General features: G+C 35.5%; 1 pseudogene; it reads right to left on the bottom strand.

The window, feature by feature from the left end:
* Positions 1 to 22,884: 22,884 nt before the first annotated feature.
* Positions 22,885 to 24,054, bottom strand: LOC102486293 (NIF3-like protein 1 pseudogene; annotated as a pseudogene).
* Between the last annotated feature and the right edge of the window lie 845 nt (positions 24,055 to 24,899).

The following is a 24,899-nucleotide window of genomic DNA, read 5'->3' as shown; positions in this document are numbered from 1 at the left end:
AATGGAGGACAAGGGCTAACAACATGGCCATCCTCCCAGGAGGTGAATTCTTACTTTCTGTTTTTCTGTCTCCTTGTCTCTTTATCTCTCTGATGAGCACATGCACTCTACAGCAAAAATTTCTCTAAAAAAATAAAAAGAAATAAAAATAATAAAAAGAAAAAGGAAAAACAGAAAACTCAGATGGGAGTGAGGTTTGGTCAAAGCCCTAGTACAAAATTGTTGATATGTATGAAGGACAGTAAGGAAACTGGGTTCCTTTGATAAGGACTAGAGAGATACGTGATAAGATCACAAATATAGGAGGATATTTGCCTTGGAAGAACCTTTGCTTTTACTCTAAATGATGCTGAAAGCAGTGATAGAGTTTAAATCAATGACTTGACATTAAGTGACTGATGCTTGTAAACCATTAGGGTGCTTTCAGAGAGGAGAGAAAATAATAATACAAGATCAAAAGGTGACCACTTAGGGTATTGCAAAACGTCATGGAAAATTATGGCGCCTGGGCAAGAGAAGTGGAGGTTGTGAGAAATGATTATTCTACATATATTTTCAAGTTCAGTCTCCAAAATATATTGGGAGATTGAATGTAAAGTAGAGAGAGAAAACGTCGAAGATGACATCTGGGTTCCAACTTTTGCAATCAAAATAATTGAATTGTTGTTTAACAAAAATAAGGAAATTTCTGAGAGTTTTCGAGGGAATGTCGAAAACGTAATGTTGGACATGCTAAATGTGAGAATTCTGTTAGAGACATCCAAGTAGAGAGATTAATAAAAATTGTGTATATAAATAAGTCTGGAGTTTAAAGAATACAGATTGGCCAAGGACATACACATAGGAAGTGTCAAAAGGTAGTGTTACTTCAATTTGGTTAAGATCACTAATCAAGTAGAGTGAGGAAAGAAGAGAAAGCCATTTAAATTTCAGAGTTAGGACTGTTTGTAGATATCATGAAAAATAAAAACAAAGATGGGTTCTTCCTTTGCTGCTTTCTCCAAGTATTCAATGACACTGATTATCAAGGTCTTGTTCACAGATTTAGAGTTGCTAGAAAATAATATGCTTTGTGTGGAGAACTGCAAGTTTAAAAGAATAAAAATATAACACATCTCCCATTGGGTGTCTCAAAACACTATGGAACAATACTTTGTGACAATGCTATTGCTTTTCAAGGGCTCTTTTTTCCACTTGAGAGTACCAGAAATTACTTTTTATACTTTAGTGGACATACCTGTTTAAAATAACAATATTTTTAGGTTATTTTCTATGAGCACAGAGTAGCCTTTACCTTGTAGGGGACAATTTGGTGGGGTAGGGCATGAAAATAAACTCTGTATGGAAGAATGTGCTGGTAAAAGCAACTAATGTATACTGTATCTGTAATTATTTATATATTTTTTTCCATTCTCTTTTGGATACTCCTTGGCCTTTTTTAGGAAAGTTTGTTGTTACTTGTCCTTTGGAATTTTACAAATATTAGATCAGCTGTTTAAAGAGATTTAGATTGAGGTAATGGCCTTTCCTATATAGCAAATCTCGTTTGCATTTATATGAGCAGATCTGCAACTTTCAATCTGGTGAAACATAAAGTTCCCCTTGGAAGGAGTCAGGTGTTAGAATTTTCAAAATGTATAAGAATAAATTGGTTTTTATTCTATTCAGATTTTTGTATAAAAATATTACTTTTCTATGTGAACTTTATTTATATTGATTTATAGATATATGTAAATATATTACCAGAGAAACAAAACATATCCAAGAACCTATTACCTATGCAATAAACTCTTACCTATCTATTTGCTTTATCCTTATCAGATTTTAGTTTTATTTTTTGGCTTTAGTAGTCTTTATTTGGTTTTAATATCATTGGAAAGAAATTTTATCATAAATGCATGCACTTGGGACTGACAGGTGGTGAGGTGGTTAAGGCACTGGACTCTGACATGACTGACTGTGGTTTGAGTCCTTTCCTGGCAGCTTGTTTTCTCATTCCCTTCCACCCCCTGTCTGTCTCTCATTGGTCAAATTAAAAACTACCAAAATTTAATAAAATAATTCATTTAAAATTATATTCACTTGGGACCAGAGGATAGCATAATGGTTATGCCATCACTGGACTCCCATGAAGTTGACCATGGTTCAAGTCTTGGACCTAGCAGCTTAAGCTCACAAGAGGTGCATGTGTGTGCCCAAGATCCCAAGAGGAGAATGGAGGAGAAAGGATTGCACCATGCCCATTCCCCTGGAGGTGATTTCTCATGTTCTGTCTCTGTCTCTCCTGCAAGCACACACACCTTATAGCAAAAATTTCTTTTAAAAAATTCACTTATGAAGCTTTTTCCATATTTATTTCAAGCTATATATGTATCAGTTTTCCTTTATTTCTATCAGTTCATTGAATTTAATGAAACATTATTATAGCATATTTTGATTTGGGGGCCTTCGTGTTTTGACTTATTGATATGATAGTAAGATTTATTATTATTATAGCTTATAGCTGAGCTTAATTCGTTTTCAGGACATGGGGTTTTGTTTTGTGAATATCTGGGTAATTCTATAGACATTCTGCTACAACGATCCAAATAACTATGTTCTGAACACACAAATCTAGAATTTGTACTAATTTTAGTTTTGTAATTTGGTTTTACTATTGACTTCCTTTAAAACTGTTTTATTCTACACACAAATACATTAATAAAATTTATTATATCTAATTTTATATACATGTCTATCAATTACTGGGTTATATTAATAAGTTCTGATTAATGTCCACGTTTTTCACAAGAATTTCTTCTCTTTAACATCAGTGATTGACTATTTGGTAATATCCTGTAAGAGTGAAACAATGTATCTCTAATCTTAAACCTACTGGTACATCAGTAATATCCTAGCGGAACTCCAGGCTTAATATTTTTGTAACCATAGATTTTGTATGAAGTGATTAGTAATGCCACTAGATTTCATTAAATGTTAACTTAATAGACTGACAAATATAAAAATGATTAGCATTGCAAATAATTAAATAAACTATTTAGGAAAGTATAGACCTACATTTATTCATTTACCAAACAGATATAACAAAAGAAAAACAAAGATGAGTCCAGTGCCTTAACCACCTCACCACCTGTCAGTCCCAAGTGCATGCATTTATTTTGGAGAGGTTTTTTTGTTTGTTTTCTTTTTTATTTTTTGGAGAGGTTTTCACTAAAGGGCAATAATTGACACATTAATTTATTAAGTGTACACTTATTTTGCATTTATTGTATACAAAGCTTCTAATATTCCTCTCTTTTCAACTCAACATTAAACTTATTATGGGTCTATATTTTCTCACTGTGTGAAAATAACATACCATTTCAAGTTCTTTCATAGCTCATTTCCTTTTATAATTATGCATGTCCTATTTCCAACTTTGTCTCAGGAAGTCTGCTGATGCTCTGTGTCTTCTGTAAATTGCTATGGTGGCCTTATCTTATCCAAATTTAGCTTTCTCTCTAAAAAAGAACATATTTCCACATTGGCAGTGGAGGTGCTACTTTTCAGTACCATGAGCATTATTGTCTGATCAATTAGTTTTCCAAATTTTTGATGTATTCTTCACTCCCTCTTCCTCCTCAACTTTATAATTTCCTGCTTTAAGAATAAACTACAATGAATATAGTACTTTTTTGAGATTATTTTAAGCTTGTATAAAATTTATTTTATTGAGAAATTTTGATACTCAAATTAGTCTGATAAATTCAGACTATTCTTATGCAGTAAATAATTGTATACTGAATCAAGAAATTCAATGTTTTAACATGTAAAGTCATTGACTGAAATCACTGAGTTTATTTTATTTTCCTTTATAAATTGATAATTAGAAAATTATACCTCTAAGCTTAGGGTGAATGTTTGGTTACTTATTCACCAATTGTACTTTGTTATTCTGTATTACTGTCTACTGTTCTCAAGATTATTTAGTAAATATAGCTTTTTTGTTGAAAATGGTTTTTATTCCCTGGGTAAATTGTTACCTACCTATTGGATAAAACAAAGTTAAGAATATTGCGATCATCTCTGTACATTTTTATTTTTGTGGACCGACATTAGAACTCATTTTCTTAAGCTGTTTAAGATAAATTATGTAGCAATCATCAAACCTTCAACTATTTTTGATAGAAAAAATTGTGTAGTGTTGTTAATCATCTTTCTTACAATTTTTATGTATGTTTTCTTAAAACTGTTCAACTTGAAAAAAAATATTACATTGAAGAAATATTACAGCATATGAACATTGCTGCTATTCTCTGGAATTACATTGTACCACGTAATTATCCAAAGAGTTGAAGATATAATAAAACTTAAAATACAATCCTCTCCACAAGATGTACATAAATAAATGATGTTTGGGAATACTGTGTAAAATAGAACTATCTTACAGCCAAATGGGATCTATTTATGTCTATTTTCAAAGACCCCTAGAAAGCTGATACTGACTCTTAGTCAATAAAAGAATGAAATGGATAATTTTATAATAGTGCATCTTATAACATTAAGTCTATTTTTTGTTCTGCTTTAATTGTTTTAGAACACAAAGGTTTCCTATGCTTGTTTGGTGGATCACCATCTGATGGCGAAGCGCAGCCCATGGGGCTCAGGAGGTATCCGGAACACCCTGGGTCCCTGGTGCTTCCCTCTCCTCTCGTTCTCCAGCTGTACTGTGTGCTCTACCCCGATGAAAGCCTGACTGAACATGTTCTGTGCTGTCTCATGCATCCTTTCAATTATAAAATCCTGTGAAATTGTAGCTGTGAAAAAAATTGATCAAAGTACACAAATATAGTTACCAGAATAGGGTTTTATTATATGTAATAAAAATAGAAAAATAGTAAAATGAAATGGGAAACAAGTAGAAATACATCTATATATCTATATCTATCACTACTTATTTCCCATTTCATATATAGATAGATAGATAAATAGGTAGATAGATAGATGATAGATGATAGATAGATAGATAAACAGATAGATAGATATAGATAGATAGATAGATATAGATAGGTATAGATATGGCATTCACCAGAGAGAGAAAGAGAGAGGAAAAGTGAGAACTCCCTCCCCAGGGGGTTTTTCAAGCTTCCAGACCTAGGACTTGAACTGAAGTCGGCTCTGTGGGATCTGGTGCTTTACCACACCACCTGAGTATGTCACTCATTTTCCTTAATCCAAATAGAAATGTATGCGTGTTGGAATATTCACTTTGCAAGCTAAGTAACATGCGATTGAATGTATAAAAGAAATTGAAATAAAAAATTAAAGGAAAAAACACAAATAGAAAGTAGTGCAGACAAGTGCAAATCCTCAAGCATCTCTGTAGCTGCAGAAGATGTGCCTATCAGCTAACCATCTTTTACAATATCAATTTTTTTAAAAGCAACATAGCTTTGAAGAAAAAAGATAATAGATCATGTCCTCTTTGTAGGCAAATTTTTTTTCTTTTCTTTCCTTTTTATTTTTTTTTTAATGCCAGAGGGCACATGCATGCACAAGAACGAGAAAGAGACCACCCACAACACAGACTGGTGACACCGTGATCCTTTCTCCAGTTCTCCACCTCATAAGGATCCTGTACACATAAGCACGGCATAAATGGGAAGAGGCTGAGATTCTAACCTTAATCAACCATGTGGGATCTGAATTCCTCTGCAAAGTATGTAATTGCTACACTATGGAGTCAGGCCTATAGGCAAACATCTCTTGAACACAGAAGCACCACCACACAGAAAGTAACAATACATTTAAGCCAAATTAAAATTAAAAGCTTCTGATTATCAAAAATATTCCAATAAGAGACAAATTACCAAAGACGGTATGAACATACATTTTTGATACATATCTCAAACAAAGGATGGGTAATTGTAATGTACAAACATCAGTTCAAAACCATGTTAAAAAAAAACCATATAATCAGACAAATTCTTTTTATTTATTTATTTTTTTTTTTGGAGAGATTTTCACTGTAGGGCGCGTGTGCTCTCCAGACAGACAGAGAGAGACATAGAGACAGAAAGCAAGAAATCACCCCCCAGGGGGGATGGTCACGCCGCAATCCCTTCTCCTCCATTCTCCTCTTGGGATCTTGGGCACGCACGCACACGCACCCGACGTGAGTTTTAAGCCAGCGGTCTGGGTCGGGAACCGCGGTGGACTACGTAGGAGTCCAGCGACATAGCCATTACGCTAACTGCTGGTTCCCGATCAGACAAATTCTTAAAGGTATTACTTATGAAGGGTATCCAAATGGCCAATAAACCTAAGAAAAAAAATTTCAAAAATCTGCTGAAAAGTTGCTAACTAAGCTATACCTAAGGTATACCTCCTTCATGGCATTATATTCCATCATATTTACTAGCTGAAGATGATGAGAAATGGATACCAAGTGTTACCTAGGGTGTGCAGTAACTAAAACTTTCACACACCGAAGATAGAAGTCAAAACTGATAAAAGTGTTTTGAAAATTGTTTAGTACTATCTACTGAAGTTGAAGGTGGGCATACTTTATGACACACAAATCTAATCTTATGTGTATACCCCAGAGAAATCTTCACGTAAGCACACCAAAATACCTATACAATTGGCAGTATCACTCAAACCTGGAAAAGAGCCATATAGCCATAAAAGCTAGAATAGATTTTTAAAGTATGTTATAGTTAGACAAAAGGAGTATTGCACAGTAATGGAGTGAATACGTTGCTAAGGGCAACATCAAGAGAGTTTTATGCACAAAATGTTAAGCAAAAGAATCTTACAGAAGAAGAAATGGTGTATGATTATATTTGCAAAATGTAAAAGGAAAACAGGCATAAATAAGAGATGTTATAAATAAAAACAGAAGTTACCTTTAAGGAGAAAGAACGAGAGAGTGATTTGGAAAAGCCAAGAGTAGGGGTTTGGAGTTTCTGAAGCTAAAGTTCATAGTGGTTACATGCATGTGTTTGCTTTGTGATAATTCATCAAATAGAATATTCTCAAGATACCGTATTTTTGTGTATGTGAAGTATTTATAAAAAATCAGTTATTGACATCTAAGTAACACTAGTGCTTTTTAATTTAAACTAATAAGCAGATATCAATATTTATTTGGAAACACAAAAGCTCAAAATAGCCAAGACAATATGAAGCACTATACAACTATAATAAGAATATTGCTATAAAGACAAGAAAACATAAAAAATGAAACAAAATAGAGCTTAAAAATAGATCCATTCATACATAGATAATTCATGATAAAGCAAACACTGCTCAGTGAAAACAAACAAAAAACAAAATGACAATATTCTAGATGGTGTTTAGATTGCTTGGATGTTTATATGATAAAAAATCATCGATCCTGGGACCAGCAGATGGCATAATGGTTACATCACTGGACTCCACCATAGTCGACCATAGTTTGAGTCCTAGACCCAGTAGCTTAAAACTTACGCTGGGCATGTGTGCTTGCATGCCCAGAATTCTGAGAGGAGAATAAAGGAGGAGGAATTGCACCTGGCCATTGCCCCTGGGGGGTGATTTCTCACTTTCTGTCTCTCTGTCTCTTCAGCAAGTGTACATACCCTATAGCAAAAATCTTTCTTAAAAAATAAGAAAAATCATTGATCTTTCTTCACAGTATGCCAAAAAGATAGAGGCTGTAATGTAATTAGAAGTTGTAATCTAATTAAAACCAAATGTAAAAAGTAAAACAATCACATTTTTCAAAGGCATATGGGAAAATAAATTTATAACTTGGGAATTGGAAATTACTTCTTAAATATGACAAAATAAACACTTACCATAAAAGATTAATAAATTTGACCACATTTATATTAAGAACTTTTCTTCACCCCAAAACATTGAGAGAAAATGATAGCCATTGAGTAAAAACATTAATTTTCAATTCATATAAGTAACACTTATAAATTATATTCAGAATATAATTTAGAATATAGACCTAAAAATAATCAACTTTCAGACACCTTAGTAGAAAAGCATGTCGAAACAGGAACAAGTACTCCACAGAAAATGGTATTTAAATGCGAGCAGATGGATAAGAAGGTGCTTAACCCAAAGATACATTGTTGTGAAGAAGAATATGATGCATCAGTATTAATCCCTGCTAGAGAATACCGTGTTCCAATCTCAGAGAAGTTGAAACACCTCACGAATTTCTGTAATGCCCTAAATCTGGCAGGAGATTTTGAATCAATCCAGCTGCTAGAGTTCTGCAAGGATTCTTGCATTTGGCAGAATCTGAAAGCAGCTGAGCTGCAGCAGTCACACTTGCACCATTTGCATTCTTGGATGGAGCTGGTGAGACAATCATTCACACAAGACATAAGGCAAAGCAACTTTATTACTCAGAAACAGACAGCAGGAATCCACAGAAGGCTAGGATCTGGCGAACCCTTTTTCCCAGGCTCAGGAAATCTGCCCAAGAGAGACAGAACATCATCTGGGCATGCCCCGCTTTGCACCAGAGCTGAGGAACCCTGAAAGTATGCCACTCAAGGTTTCATATTCCATGTCATGGAGTTAGTGGGCTCAAGTGTTGTGTGGCATTCTGTTGTAGGAAGGACTAGGAAAAGCACTTCCCTTACACAAAAATACAGGACTAAGGCATTTCCTCCTTGTTTTAGTATGTTGCATATTCTCTACTCTGCCTAAGAATTACACCCAAGAGGGAAGAGTTGGGTCAGTTGGAGTCATTCAAGTCTTGTCCTGTTGCAATTGGGGAAATGGAAAATTTTAATCAAGATACATAACACTATATATAAACAGAAAAGCTAAAATTAAAAATGAAAACAAATCTAAAATGTTCACAAGAATGTAAGGTATCTGTTACTCCCATGTGCTAATAATGTGTGTCAATCTTGGGGCAGTTGGCAGTATGGTGGATAAGGAGACTGGATTTCAAATAATGGACCATGTGGTTCAAGACTCAGACCCAACAGCTTGAGAAACATGCCAAGTGTGTGTGCGTACATGCACAGAATCCCCAAAGGAGAAAGAAATGGAAGAGAAGGGATTGTGGCATAAGTATATCCCATGGGGAGTGGGGTGTTTTCTCACATTCCCTTTAGCTCTCTGTCTCTTTGGTGAGCACATGTGCCCTCTGGCAAATTAAAAGAGAGAAAAAGAGTGTCGATCTTAAAAATACTTTAGGTATCTTCTAAATATTTCATGGTAAATTGAAGTCTGGAAATCTCTCTATTGAAATACAATGAACAGAACATGCATGCATATGCACACCAAAAAATGAGCAAAACATTTTGTAGAAACATTATTTACAATTTTTTTACTCGCTAAAAACCTAGGTTATCTATCAAGAAAAGAGCTGATAAATATGTTTTTATATATTCATGTATTTACTTTTTAAAATCATGTTTAGAATGTGTGTACTTAAGAGTGAGAGAGAGAATGAGAAAGACAAAGAGATGAATGTCCTCCACAGGGTTCGGCCATACTGTGATCCCCTTTTTCCAGCTCTCTGGCTCGTCAGATCCAGGCACTCCTGCATGTGCCTGGGATGTTTCAGGTTGACTGGGCTGAGGACTTGAACTGTAATCCCCATGTGAGATCCCAATTCTTCTGAGCAGTACATTATCACTGTCCCATGGAGCCAGACATTTCTGCATATTTAAATAAGAGGATATTATACATCAAAGAAAATGAAAAAGTGCATTGATTCACAACTGCATAGATTTATATTACAAATATATTGCTGAGCAACACAATAAAAGTGTAAGAGTTGCATACTGAATGATTTAATTTATCTAAGACTGAAAGCCAATCAAATTGGGGCCAGCAGCTGGCGTGGTGGTTAAAGATGCTGGACTCCCATATTGTAAACTGTGCCTCAAGTCTTGACATTGGAGGCTTGCTCTCTCTGTGTCCTTCTCTGGCCAAATAAATAAATAAAGTTAAATAAAATAATTATTTAAGAAAAAAAAGCCAATAAAATTAAAATACATTTAATCTTCAAGATAATGGTATATTTTGAGGAGGAGGAAGTGTATAGAGACTGGGAGGAATCACAAGAAAGACTTTTTGCATTCTAGTATTATTATTTCTGTTTAGTAGTTACTGAAGTGTGGTTACTTTCTAAAAAAAAAATATTGAGCTACACTACTATGCATTAGTATGTTTTTGTGGATATGCTATAGGAAGAAGTAGCATCGTGGCCTTTTCTCTATTTCCCGGTCACTTTACAATCCCTTCTCCATTTCTCCCTTTTTTCAGGATTTTGCAAATGCATGCCTATATGCCCATGATGCTTCTCAAGCCAAGTCCAGGACAAAACTGTGTGGTTGGCCATACGGGATCCAGTTGTCTTAACCACAAGGCTTGCCCTGAAAACTAATATTTTAAAAATATTTTTAAAAACTATTTAATTTAGCTTTATTTATTTTATTTGACCAGAGAGGGACAGACCAAGAGAGTGAGAGAGAGGAAAGTGAGAAAGCAAGACACCAGGTCCAGGACTCAAACCGTGGTCAGCCTTGTGAGAGTCCAGGAGCCCTAACCACCACACCACTTACCAGCCTCAATATTTAAAACATATTTTATCTCTATTTCATGACCATAGACTGAATCTCCATTTATTAAGAGTGCATTTTCTTTCAATAAAGTCCTACCATATTCTTTTCTTTTCTTTTTTCCTATTTTTTTTTTTTTTTTTGGAGAGGATTTTGCTATAGAACATGCACGCTCGCCAGAAAGACAGACAGATAGAAAGCGAGAAATCACCCCCCAGGGGGGCTGGCCATACCGCAATCCCTTCTCCTCCATTCTCCTGCCGGGATTCTGGGCACGCACGTACACGCGCCCAGTGTGAGTTTAAACCACTGAGTCCGGGACTCGAACTGCAGTCGACTACATCGGAGTTCAGAGACATAGCCATTACACTAACTGCTGGTCCCAGTTCTGTCATATTCTTCATAAAATCTTGTATATCCTTAACTACATTTGTTCCTATTTGTCTTTTTTGTTATTGTAATTTTAAATTCTTTTAAAAAGTCACTTGTAAAATCATGCTGTTTATCTTGACATATAGAAAAGAACTATTCAACTATTTCAACTATTTTAAATATGCATGTATATTACTTTGATAAAATTAAAACTATTCTCAAAGGTAAATACCAAGATATATCTTATTACTGTTAAATCAGGCCATTTTTTTTTTTTAAGAGAAATTTTTGCTGGAAAGACACTCACTGGAAAGACAGAGACAGAAAGACACAAAGAGAGAAATCACTTCCCTGGGGGAATGACCATGCCCCAATCCCTTCTCCTCCATCTTCTCTTGGGATCTTGAGCACACATGTACATGAGCCTGGTGTGAGTTTTAAGCCACTGGTCCAGGACTTGATTTTTCCATTGACTATGTGAGCTTTTAGCCACAGACCCATTATGCCATCTGCTGGTCCCAATAGTGTTAAATTCTAAATAGTGCTGGAAGTAATGGATATAGATGTGGCCTTCAGAAAAAAAGTATCATAAATCCATAAATCTCATGGTTAAGCCCCTCATCTAATGCATAGTTTTTTTTCTTTTTTTGGAGGTTTTTGCTATTAGGGTGCATCCGCTCGCCAGAAAGACAGAGAGAGACAGACTGACAAAAAGGGAAAAATCACCCACAAGTGGATGGCCATGCCGCAATCCCTTCTCCTCATTCTCCTCTGGGGATCTTGGGCACACATGCACACGCCCAGCATGACTTTAAACCACTGGGTCCGAGACTTGAACCGCAGTTGACTGCGTGGGAGTCCAGCAATATAGCCATTACGCCAACTGCTGGTCCTGGGGTTTGTTTTTATATTTTTGTTTTGTTTTTTATTGGCCTGATACCTACTTTACTTTGATTTTGTTTTCTGAATTAAAATTTGTAGTCATTTTTTAAAATAGTACAATGAATCATAAGTGTAGTTTGTGATATGTTTGAAAGTATCATGTTTAATCTAAATTATGACTCTATCTTATTCTTTTTAAAGGTAAGCTTCTTTTATAAATATATTTGACCTAGTAAGTGACAGAAATGAAAATATCAAGGTCTCTGGAGGACTATTAATATTCTTTCTGCCACTGGGATTTTTGTTTTGTCATACTTTCCTAGAAATTTTTGCTGTTCTAAGTGTCCACCCATCTTTAAACTAATAAGAAATGCATTTTCTTTTGCCTTTAAGATGCTATAAACTTGTTAAAAAATAAAAATTACTATATTCCAAAACAATGTTTTAAAATGACAAATCTATCATCAAAACAATAATAAGACAGTGGCATAATAGTGTCACATGCAAATACGTACACATATATGCATATTATATGTTTAAGAATAGTATAGCCCTTTTTGTTACATACATGGTGATTTATAAAGAATGTTGATGTTGATATACAAACCACTTAAATATTTATGCTTTACCCATTAATTTATCTAAAATATTCTCTTTAAAAATAACAATTCATGAAAATACAGTTAATTTTCAATACTGTATAATTCTACTATTATCTTTTATCTTTTACCTTTATTTTTCAACTCTCTTGAATATACTGAATCACAAAGGAGTGCAAATGCAACTCTTATCTCGCCAATATTGATGCACGCTTGGGGTGTGGGTGACTATGTATTCCAGACAATGAGCCAGATGCTCCCTTCCAGAGCAGATTTCGTTGTTCCTACATATTTGGAATCATTTGCCAATTCAAAATATGACTTCAGTTAGATTAAATACAACACTTGAACTAAAATTTTGTGTAGTACATTATTACCACCTACTACTGGTATCATAGAAATAAGCATTACTTTTTAAAAGGCAAATTCTAGAGCCCATGGTCCAACAACTGCTATAGTGAAACTTCTACCTGAATAATGTTTTTTTAATTTGCATTTTTAATCTTATAACTGCAAAACTAAGTCTTGGAAACTTCATTTCCTTTTATATCAAGTAGATCCTATTTAACCTCAGTGAGATTTCATGGAGTAGTTGGTAAGACAATTGAGTTGTATGTTAACATAGGTTCAGGGTATACTACAAAACATTAAGAAGTAAGAAAACGTCTTACTCAGTGGTTTAATGTGATATGGTTGTGATTGACTTTTCCCTGTTGCACTATCAGTGAGAACAGAAGTGTTTTCTACATGCCATTGGTTTCATCCATACAAATGTTAGAGAAAGAAAATTGTCTCAGTATTGTTAGATAATTCGAGCCTTCCAAGAAAAAGAAACATATATGCTATAAAGTTAGAGAATTATTTACTTTCGCTTCTCCTAGAACATTTTTATGTACTATAAGATTAGATCTGTAGTCTTTGTTTAAATTTTTTCTTATCTCCCCAGTAGCCAAATATTTAGGTTCTGGGACAGGTACCTGATTTATTGCTCAAGGTACCAGTGAGATTATAGCATTATCTTCCTAGGTACTTACATTTTAAGAACATCTTTGTGTTGACAATGCAAAACTTCTGGGGCTCTCTTGTTCTTGGGAGATTTTACTTACATACAAAAAAGCTGGAGGAAGAAAAGATCTTTTCAGGAAAGGAGTATAGCTACCTTCCTGTTTATATAAATGGATAAAATAGTAGTTACTGCATTAGACAATAGATTTCTTTCTTGTCGCCTTATAGAGGTAAGTACAAGGCAACGGGAGACAGATGCACATGTATTTTACTGCTTGGTATTTAATAAGAGCTCAGTCTTTGATCCAGAACACCTTGCATGCCCATTTATGCTAAGATTTTTTAAAATATGAGAAATGTAAGAACCAACACAAGTGTTTACAATTAAAGAATAATTCCAAGAAACAATTATATTTTCCTGAGTGCTGTAAATGAAAAAAGACATTTTATATGTTACAAATATTCTATATTTTTTAAAATTTTCCTAAAGTATAAAAAAAAAGTAATACTTTTTTTAACTTCTTTTTTTTTTTTTTTTGGGAGAGATTTTCACTGTAGGGCGCGTGCGCTCGCCAGACAGACAGAGAGAGACATAGAGACAGAAAGCGAGAAATCACCCCCCAGGGGGGATGGTCACGCCACAATCCCTTCTCCTCCATTCTCCTCTCGGGATCTTGGGCATGCACGCACACGCGCCCGGCGTGAGTTTTAAGCCACCGGGTCCAGGACACGAACCGCGGTCGACTACGTGGGAGTCCAGCGACATAGCCATTACGCTAACTGCTGGTTCCCTTTAACTTCTTTTTTTGGAGAGGTTTTTGCTATAGGATGCATGCATTCACAAGAGAGACAGAGAGACAGAAAGGGAGAAGTCATCCTCCCCAGGGGGATGGCCATATCGCAATCTCTTCTCCTCTACTCTCCTCTTGTGATCTGGGCATGTGCACATGCCTGGCGTGAGTTTAAGCCACTGGTTCATGACTTGAACTCAGTTGACCACGTGAGAGTCCAGCAACATAATCATTATGCCATTTGCTGGTCCCAACAATGTAATAAATATTTGAGGAATACATAAAAGCATTCAAAAGATGTTCAGTGGTGGTTACTAGAAGCAAGGTAGGGTAGAAGAGGAAGAGGTGAAGGGTAGATGTAGATTATCAAATACATAATTAATTAATCTTCCAGTGTTCCATAGTACAATAGGGTGGCTATAGTTGATATTCATTTATTGTACATTTCAATAAACTAAATGGGACGATTTTGAGTGTTTACAATATAAACAAATGATAAATGTTCGAAATGACAGTTTGCTAATTACCCTCACTTGATCATTACATGTATTAATGTACTGAAAGATCATGCTATACCTATAAATATGGACAATTATATGTGTATCAAATTAAAAATAAAATTTAAAATAAAAAGCAAATTATGTTCTCACAAAGTACTACGAGGTTTCTGATTTTTCCTTTATGTTTAAAATAGACAATTATAAAAATCCCAAACCTCAGTCCAGTCAACTAGTGGTAGCTAAAAAAAGTACCCCAAGAATTCCTGAATGCGTGTGGTTTTTTTTTTTTGTGCGATATTTAAATAGAACTTGAATATTGACAGCAATAACAAAATAATAATATAATCCACACAGTTCTGAGTATTTACTCTGTGCCAGAAACTACATTAAAACTTTTTATAGATTTTTTTATTATATGTACAACAAATCTCTATTTTGCAGAGGTAGTAATTTGATTCTTCAGATATAACCTAAAGCTCCAACTCCTTCAAAATGTTTTTCCTAAACATCTTTTGTAAAATGTACTAAAATGTTCTCTATGTTAACATGTTGCTTCTTGCCTTTGCTAGTATTTGCCAGTCTATCAGTAATCCATTAATTGATTAGATTTTAATTGGATATGAATACTTTCCCCAAGTGAAGCAAAGTCTAATAAGGCAAAGACCTTACATGACCTTTTAATTCTTTTCTTTATTCATGATAGTTTGTGCACACACATGTGAGAGAGAAAGAAATAGAGAGAAAAATCTTCCATTCCTCTATTGCTTCAGATCCTGGGCATCCACATGTGAGCCACCATGTTTCAGGCTGACCAGGCCAGGAACTTGTACCGAGGTTGCTATGGGGAACCTGTCATCTCTTGGGTAGTTCGTTTCCACTGTACCAGAGAGCTGACCCTGTATATAACTTTTATAACATTTCATTCTCAACAGCTAACACTGTGTTGTTTATGTCTATGCTCATTACTATTTTCCAATGAATGAAATCTAGAAGTGTTAAATAATTTCCCCGTATTTCCACAACTACCAAACGGCAGAATAAGAATGCAAACCAAGTTTGTTCTATTGCAAAGCCTACTTTCCTCATCATTGCCCAAAATGGCTTTGCCTGGATGTTCTGTAATCTTGGGTCTCAAATATAAATATTATCTTGACCTCTTACATTCAGATTCTAAACGTCAGTCTCTTTTTCTGATAGTTTTCTGTGATGGTTTATGATGCAAATCTTTACTTACACAACTTCAACTATTCACACCTACATTACAGCAAGACTCTCTACTGGGGTGGCCAAGTGTAATGTGAGAGACATTCTTTAAGAATTGCAGTGCAATTTAGTTTCTTCACTTCTTTGGAAGTGGAGTGAGAATGTAGTAATTTAGAGGTCTGTTTTTTTCCTTTCTTTTTTTCACTTTTTATATCCATTCTTATTGCCAAGTTATTACTCTAAGAGTGTGTAAGAGTAACATATGCTTGGCCTTGGAAACCACTTTCCCTTGGGTGTTTTCTGTCTGAAGTGAATGGTGACATGGAGGTCTGGCAATGAATGACTATGGTCTCTGGAAATATGAAGAAATGATTCAAATACTTTGCAACTAATTAAAAATCTGTAGTGTTCACATCTGCTTAATATATGTAGTAATTCCAGAAGTTGATAGCAGACCACCTCTAAGCAACAAGGGTCTGATTCAGCCTCTTTAAAATAAAGTAATTATGAAGTGTAGTGGCATGGATATAAACTTGGAGATCATCCAAATCGAGTCATAAAATGTGCTAATTGGTACTGAGCATTAGAATGCAGTAAAAAGCAAATTTACAATGCTGATTATTTTAGAATGAAAGTAATTTTCTACTCCGGAGAGTAAAAATGCACCTGAGTATTGGCAGTATTAACATTAATGGATTTCAACTTTCCTTTAAATTTTAAAGTATCATAGATTATACTCAGATTCAAGTATGTTGCCTATGACTTTTAATTAACATATCCAGTTAGTAGATAGAAAGTTAAGGTACCATTTGTGCGACCAATTAACAGCTGAGGATTCTATGAAAATGTGTAATAATGAATTTATTAAACACTTAAAGACATTGAAATACCATCATATAAATTAAAATGTTGGAATAATAAGTAGAAAGACTTTTCTGTGTATATACATGTATATATTTCTATTTTTCTTCCACTAAATATGGCAAAATGTTTCTATAGATAAATAGTGAATATAATGCTTATGTCATATGAACTTTGTACTATGCAGAAAACTGCATTTGCTAAGGTTTTAAAATTAATGTTAGGAGGAATTAATAAAAAAATTGGAGTACTTATATTTTCAGATCACAATTTAAAATCCCTGAAATTACATGTGAAAAAGATAATTAAGATAATTCTTTGAAGAAGTATAATCTCTTTTTTTTTTTTGAGAGAGATTTTGGTATAGGGTTCCTGCACTCATCAGAGAGAGAGAGAGACAGAAAGTGAGAAATCACCCCCCCCGGGGGGCTGGCCATACTGCAATCCCTTCTCCTCCAGTCACCTCTCAGGAGCTTAGGCACACATGCACATGTGCCTGGTGTGAGTTTTAAGTCACTGGATTCAGGACACAAACCATAGTTGACTATGTGGGAATCCAGCGACATAATCATTTCACCATCTGCTGGCCCTGCTGAAGTATAATTTTAAAAATTTACTTATTTTTTTTCATAACTGTGTGAGAGAGAGTAAGAGAGAGAGAACCTTCATGTGGTCTTGATGTCATAATCTACCCTGTGCTTTAGCCAACCCAGGATCATGGGTCCAGGCATGCCTCATGTCAGGGAGGTCTCCACACACGGATCAGGTATCCTCTCATGTGGGTCGGCCTCTCAGACTCACATTCTACTTCAGTACCACTGTCCACCCAGAAGTATAATTTGGAAGAAGGTAGGTGTTTTCAGAGACTTCAGATAATCTGAGACTTTCAAATTTGATCAGCTATGAGCCCTACCCTAACAGGGAGTGAAGGGATATACAAATTTACAGTATGTCTTTCAAAGGATACCTCCTTTACCTGACAATTGACTTAATGTCTAGTTTTCCTACCCACAACCAGGAGTTCATCATGTAGCAAACTTGCTTTTACTGGCAGATGTCCTTAAGCTCTTAACAGACCTGTGCCCAAATTAAGCCTGCCTTATCATCACTCTGGCACTGGGAGATCCACCATTTGTTCTCCCCATTTCCCAGAGAAACATGACTGGGGCAGCCTCTTAGTTCTTTGGATGGTAGGTGAAAATTCAGTACCAAGAACAAGTTCAAAGATTAAGTACACATCCTGGACAGGGACAATGCAATGAGTCGTAAGTATAGTTCTCTTCCCCGCTAATGCAAGTAAGGGAATAAGAGTTAGTCAGAAAGAAAGAGAGAAAGACTGAGGGGTTGGGAAGGACAACTAGCAGTATATATAAGAGAATAGGGTATGGGTCATTTTAAGGTTCCAGGCAAATGTCTGCAGGTCCATTTAGAGGAAGCCGAAGGAAAATGAGGAGTCCAAATGCTAGGCCAGAGAGATGCCTCTAAATTCTTATCTTTGGCCATCATTTTGAGTCATTTGGGTGTAGTATCAAACTAAAAACTGCATAAAGGGTAACTGAACCCTGCTTCTGATATGAGAAGTTAAACTTGTATTAACAATGGATGCCAAGGTAACATACAATTAAAAGAATTTATTACAATAGTCAAACAAAATCTGATATAAATACAGGAATTTTGTAAGAATTTTTTATGGTATTCTACTATAATCTGCCATAGTTTAACCTGCCATGTTAATTGAGAAGCTAATTTTACATTGTCATTAAATATCAAAATAATTAAATGTATAGAGTCTGTGCATATAATTTTTTTTTTTTGAGAGGTTTTTGCTCTAAGGCATGTGTGCTTGCCAGAAAGAGAGAGACAGAGAAACAAAAAGTGAGAAATCACCCTCCAGGGGGAATGGCAATGCCACAATCCCTTCTCCTCCATTCTCCCCTTGGGATTTTGGGCATGCCCACACATGTGCCCAGTGTGAGTTTAAGCCACTGGGTCCAGGACTCGAACCATGGTCGATTATATGGGAGTCCAGTAAATAGCCATTATGCCAACTGCTGGGCCCAAATTTTTGGCATGTATGCATGTACTCCCAGCTTGAGTTTCCAGTCACCAGGTCCAGGACTCCAACTGCGGTAGAATATGTGGGAATCTAGTGATATAACCATTATGCCATCTGCTGGTCCCTCCATTCATGAATCTTAACAGAAACTGATATTTTATATGTTATATATAAAATTATTTTTTATTCATCAATCAGTCAGTGGAAATTTGAACTGCATTCACTTTTGGTCTATAATCTTACCACAAGTTTAAGATAATACCAGCTTCTTCACATTGTCACTGATTATCACTTGTCTTTGGACTATAGTCATCCTAGTGGGTGTGAAATGTTAACATGCTGTGATTTTTGCTTTGTTGCTCTAATGAATAATGATGTTGAGTATCTTTCATGTGTTTATAAACTATTTGTATATCTTTGTTAGAGAGGGCATACAAAGGATTTCCAATCCCTTGCCCATTTTAAAACTGATTTACTTTACTTTTTATTGCTCAGTAATAAGGTTCTGTATGCATATTGGATACCAATTCCTCACCAGGTATTAATTTTCAAATATTTTCTCTCTTTCTGTGGGTTCTTTTCACTTTTTTCATGATATTATTTTCAGTAAAAAGGTTTTTAAAATTTGACGCCTTTTTTAAGACTATTCTACTTGCTCTTATTAGTTCTTTACATTTTACAAGAATTTTAAAGTCAGCTTGCAAAATTTTGCTATAAAACCCAAGTAGGATTTTTATAGGGATCATGCAGTAACCACAGATCACTTGAAAAAATATTGCAATTTAATATTACTTTTCAATCTGTAAACATGAGATTTCATTTCATGATTTTAGATTTATATTAATTTCTTCCAACAATTTTTTAATAGTTTTTTAATTATATCTTGGCTTGTTCATTGTTAATGTACAAAAGTTTGGTCAAATTATGTAATTATGTATATTGATTTTGACTTCTCTGACTTACTGAACTCATTTGTTAGCTTTTATGGCGTCATGAGGATATTCTACACATCAGATCATGTTATCTATGAATAGAGATACTTTCAGTCCTTCCTTTTCAAAGTAGAGGTTTTTAATGTACTTTCTCAGCTGCTTGCCTACAAGGATCTCTAGTGTCATTTTGAATTGAAGAGATGAAAATAGACATCCTTGTCTTGATCTTGATCTTAGGGAACAATATTCAAAATTTTACCCTTAGTATAATGTGAGCTATAGGTTTTACCTCTCTGTACTTGTTCAGGTTGAAGATGTTTCCTTCTGTTCCTAGTTTGCAAGCATTCTTATCAAGAAAGGATGTTGGGACCAGCAGTTAGTGTAATGGCTATGTCGCTGGACTCCCACGTAGCCAGCCGCAGTTCGCGTCCTGGATCCGGTGACTTAAAATGCACGCTGGGCGCATGTGCGTGCTTGCCCAAGATCCCAAGAGGAGAAGGGATTGTGGTGTGGTCATCCCCCCTGGGGGGTAATTTCTCTCTTTCTGCCTCTCTGTCTCTCTCTCTCTGTCTGGCGAGCACACATGCCCTATAGCTGGAAACCACACGAACCCAATAGGGAAAACCTCCAAAAAAAAAAAAAAAAAAAAAGAAAGAAAAAGAAAAGAAAGAAAGAAAGGATGTTACAGGTCTAGCAGGTGGCATGGTGGTTAAGGTGTTAGACACCCACTTAGCTTACTGTAGTTTGAGTTTCAGACCTGGTGGCTTAAAGATCATGATAGGCTCATGTACATGTGTTCCCAAAATCCTAGGAGGAGAATGAAGGAGAAGAGATTGCAACATAATCATCCCCAGTGGGGGAGCAGTTGATTTCTCATTTTCCCTCTCACTGTCTCCTACACACACATACCCTACAGGAAAAAAAAAATAGATATTACATTTCATCAAATGTTTTTTTCTTCTTCATTGACATAATCCAATGGCTTTGTTCTTAATTCATTAATATAGTATATTACATTGGTTAATTTTTGTATGTTAAAGATGTCTTCTACCCTGGAATGATTGTGTATAATCCTCTTTTATGTGTTGCTTGATGATTGTGTTAATCCTTACACGTTGCTCAATTTGGTTTGTTAGTATTTTGTTGAAGATTTTTGTGTCTCTGTCCATTAAGTAGTGTTGATCTGTAATTTTCTTTTCTGTGTCTGTGATGTCTTTATATAGTTTTGGAATCAGCAGAAGACAAGGCCCATAAAATAAGTTGGGGTATTGGGATATGTTTTTTTCTCTTCTATTAGAAAAGTTTGTGGAAGATCAGTGTTAAATTTTCCTACAAAGTTGGTAGAGTTCACCAGTGAAGTCATCTGAGAGAAACAAATGAGGCATGGTCATGCTGTCATCCCTTCTCCTTCATTTCTCCATTTTTATGGGATTTGGGGCACCAATGCACACTTACTGACAGTTTTTCAAGATGCTGGGGCTAAGATTTGAGCCACATGGTCAGCCAAGTGAAGTTTTTTGATTGTTCAATTTATTTCATTGTTTTAGGGGTTTTCAGATTTTCCATTTCTTTTTAAATAACCTTAGTAATTTCTGTCTTTCTATAATTTTGTTCACTTCATCTAGGTTACCTAATGTGTCAGTATATACTTGTTTATAGGATTGCATTATAACTCTTTATTTCTGTAATGTAGGTATAATGTACTCTACTGTACGTGATTTTAATTATCTCTTTTTTCTTGGTTAATCTAGCTAAAGATTTGTCAATTTTGTTGATATTTAAACAAGAAAATTTTGATTTATTTCACTGTTTTAGTATATTCTTTTCAATCTTTTCCATTCTAATTTTTATTATTTCCTCACTTCTGCTTGCTTTGAGTTTAGTTGGTTCATCTTTTTCTTGTTTCTTAGAAGAAAGTTTAGGTCAGGGACCAGCATTTACCATAATGGCTATGTTGCTGGACTCCCATGTCATCGACCACGGTTTGAATCCCAGACCTGGAGGCTTAAACTCACACCAGGTGCGTGTGTGTGCATGCCCAAGATCCCGAAAGGAGAATGGAGGAGAAGGGATTGTGGCATGGCTAACCCGCCCCCAGGGGAGTGATTTCTCACTTTCTATCCCTCTGTCTCTCTCTGTCTTTCTGGCGAGCCCATGCACCCTATAGCAAAAACTCCTCCAAAAAAAAAAAAAGGAGAAAGTTTAGGTCATTAATGTAACATCTTTTCTTTATTTATATAGGTTTTTAATGGCTACTAATTTCCATTTAAATGTGCTTTAACTGTATCTGTGAGTTTTGGTTTGTTGTGTTCTAATGTTTATCCATCCTAAAAAAATTTCCCATTTCTCCTGAGATTTCTTCTCTTATTATTTTCCAATTTTCTTCAAAAGCTCTTCTATTAGAAGTACATTTTTTAATTTCCATATTTTTCTTTTTCAAATTTTCTTTGGCGGGATGACTTACAATAAAATTTCATTGACCTTGGCTAATAGATGGAAATTCAAGCCTTTCAAATGTGTTGAAATGTGTTTCGTGGCCAAACTTACAGCATAGCCTGAAGAATGTTTCAGGTACAAATGAGAAGACTACATTCTACTGTTCTAAGACAGTGTGCTTTATGTATAACTGTTAGATCTATTTGGTTTATAGTGTTGGTCAAGTTTCCTATGTCTTTACTTATCTGCCTACTTGCTCCAATCATTATTGAATATAGAGTCGCTGATTATTAACTTTGAATTATCTATTTTTCTGTTCAATTTGGTCAATTTTGCTTAGTTGACTTATAATTATTATAGTATTTATATGTAATATATAATAATTATATTATGCTAATAACTTATTTTTGTGGGTTAATGCTTCTATCAATATGAAATTGCTGTCTCTACCATTACTAACAAAATTGCTTTGGAGTTTATTTTTCTAATATTAGTATAATCACTCTTGTGCTCTTAGGAGTTTCCATGACATATGTGTTTTATCCTTTTTCTCTTTTTTAATTTCAAATTGTGTCTTTTAGATAGTATGCTTGGCTCTTTTCTTTTTATCCAAACTGCTAATCTTCAAATCTGTGTATTTTGATAGGATTAATTAATCAATTACTATATGATGCTATTACTGCTATTATAGGATAGAAAGAAAACCTCATTTGGTGTTGCTATGTTCACAAAGAATGATGTTTATTCCCTGAAAAAAGCATCCCAAATGTCATGATGGGATCTCTGACCTGTGAGGTAGAGGTCGGTCTCTACAGCCTGCAGAATGCTTCTCCCAGAGCTAGCACACAGGGTAATGTCTGTGACTTGGGACTGTGCAGTCCTCCTGACTCCAAGAACTAAGCGAACAAAAGATAATTTCAGATGTCTTTCAATTTGCTCAATCATGGTTGCCAAGGAGGCAAATTTCCTGACTGTCCATAACTGTCCCATTCCATCGTGTGGCAGCACTGGCTTCTCCAGTGACAGAATTTTGTCTTCTGATAAAATTATCTGTTCTGGAAAAGAAAAACCATCACCTGCATCAAAGCCTTCTAAATACAATTCAGTCTAGTCTTAATTTGTTACTCATCATCAATCCTAGCAGAAAAAAAAATCCTAAGGGAAACATCCGTAATTCCTTTCTCTGTATATATGATTTTGTCCAGGCCTTGGGAATGGTTAACACTGAATTCTGCTTTGTGGGTCCTATCTGTGGGATAGCTAGGAGCTTTGGAAAGATGTATGGACCTGGAGGTGGAAACTCCAAGCCCTTCAGCCAACAGTTGTTGATTCCCAGTGGCACAGCAGCATAGGGTCTATAAGGACAGTTGACACTGACTCTGTTCTCCAGAGGCTAAATCATCCAGTGCTCCTTCCAGGTTTTCCAGTTTATTCTTTTTATGGGTCAGAAAATAGGCAGGCAGTAAGAGATTGAGATCTGCTTTCTTTTGCAGTGCCTCTTCCATCACTTTCACTGTCAAGTCGCTGGTCAGGGAAAGGGCATTTACCCTGTAAGGAGAGCTTGATTCTGCCAGTAAAACATTGTTCCAACTCAGTAAATGAGAGGGATGCAAAGTCATTCAGGAAGGAAAGGAGTCTTCTTTTCTAAAATTTAATTTTCTTTATTATTTTTATTATTTTATTTTGCTGTAGGGCACATGTGCTCACTAGAGAGAGACACAGAGAGAGAAAGAGTGAGGGAAACTGAGAAAGCAAGCTGCAAGGTTCAGGACTCCAATCACAATCAACCATACAGGAGCTCAGCACCTTAACCACATGGTACTTGTGGCCCCAAAATGAGAGTCTTTAAATCCATGAAGAGACGAGAAGAACTTCAGGTTGAGGAATCTGCCTGGTGGACTGTTGTGGGGTGATGAAATTGGGTGATGACTTTGTCTCGCTTTGCAAGGCTCAAAAACCGTTCAAAATGGTGGTTTCCTTCTCAGAATTGGGCCTCAACCCACGGATTTCTAGATGGGAGACAATGATAGTGGATGCACGCCCCGGAAACTCTGCGTGAGTCACTTCCGGTCCAGCGCTGGCTCTCCCGCCATTGAGAAAGTGGGCTTGGCAAAGGAGCTGGGTAGAAGTCGTCCTTCTCATTTTATCGCTGACCCCAAAGCGCTGCTTGAATTTGCCCAGGTGGTTCCCGGTTATGTTTCTTCTCCCTGTGCAGAAGTTACAGAAGTTCTGTGAGATTTCACTGTGAGATTTCAAGTGGGGGATCAGCTACGTAGGCCGCCTAGTTCTAGTCATTTTCCCAAAGAGACAGATGGAAGAAGAAGGTGAGAAATAAAGAGTATTCTCTCCAATGGGTCCGGTGCTGAACTTCCGGTGGTGCAAAACGTCATCATATTTTAATTATTTAAATATAGTTCATTTTAGTTATCTGATTATAAAAGCATATATAATGACTGCTTTAAAATTTTCACCTGCTAAGTACAACAGCTGGGTCGTTTTAAAGTAGTTGCTATGGCTTCCTTTTTTCATGAATAAGTCACACTTTCTTTTTATATCTCATAATTTTGAGGTTTTTAATAACCTTAACATATTTATGTGATATTAGCAGTTGTTCTGGATAATAATTCTCCTTTCTGTCTCATGAAAGTTAACATTTTTGTGGCCATTGTTTTTTTTTTTTTTTTTTTTTGGTTTTTTCTT

This window comes from Tupaia chinensis, unplaced genomic scaffold (genome assembly GCF_000334495.1).
Source record: "Tupaia chinensis unplaced genomic scaffold, TupChi_1.0 Scaffold000270_1, whole genome shotgun sequence".
NCBI classification, from domain to species: Eukaryota; Metazoa; Chordata; class Mammalia; order Scandentia; family Tupaiidae; genus Tupaia; species Tupaia belangeri.
Note: the sequence above shows the minus strand (reverse complement) of the source record. Positions and strands in the feature narration are given on the sequence as shown.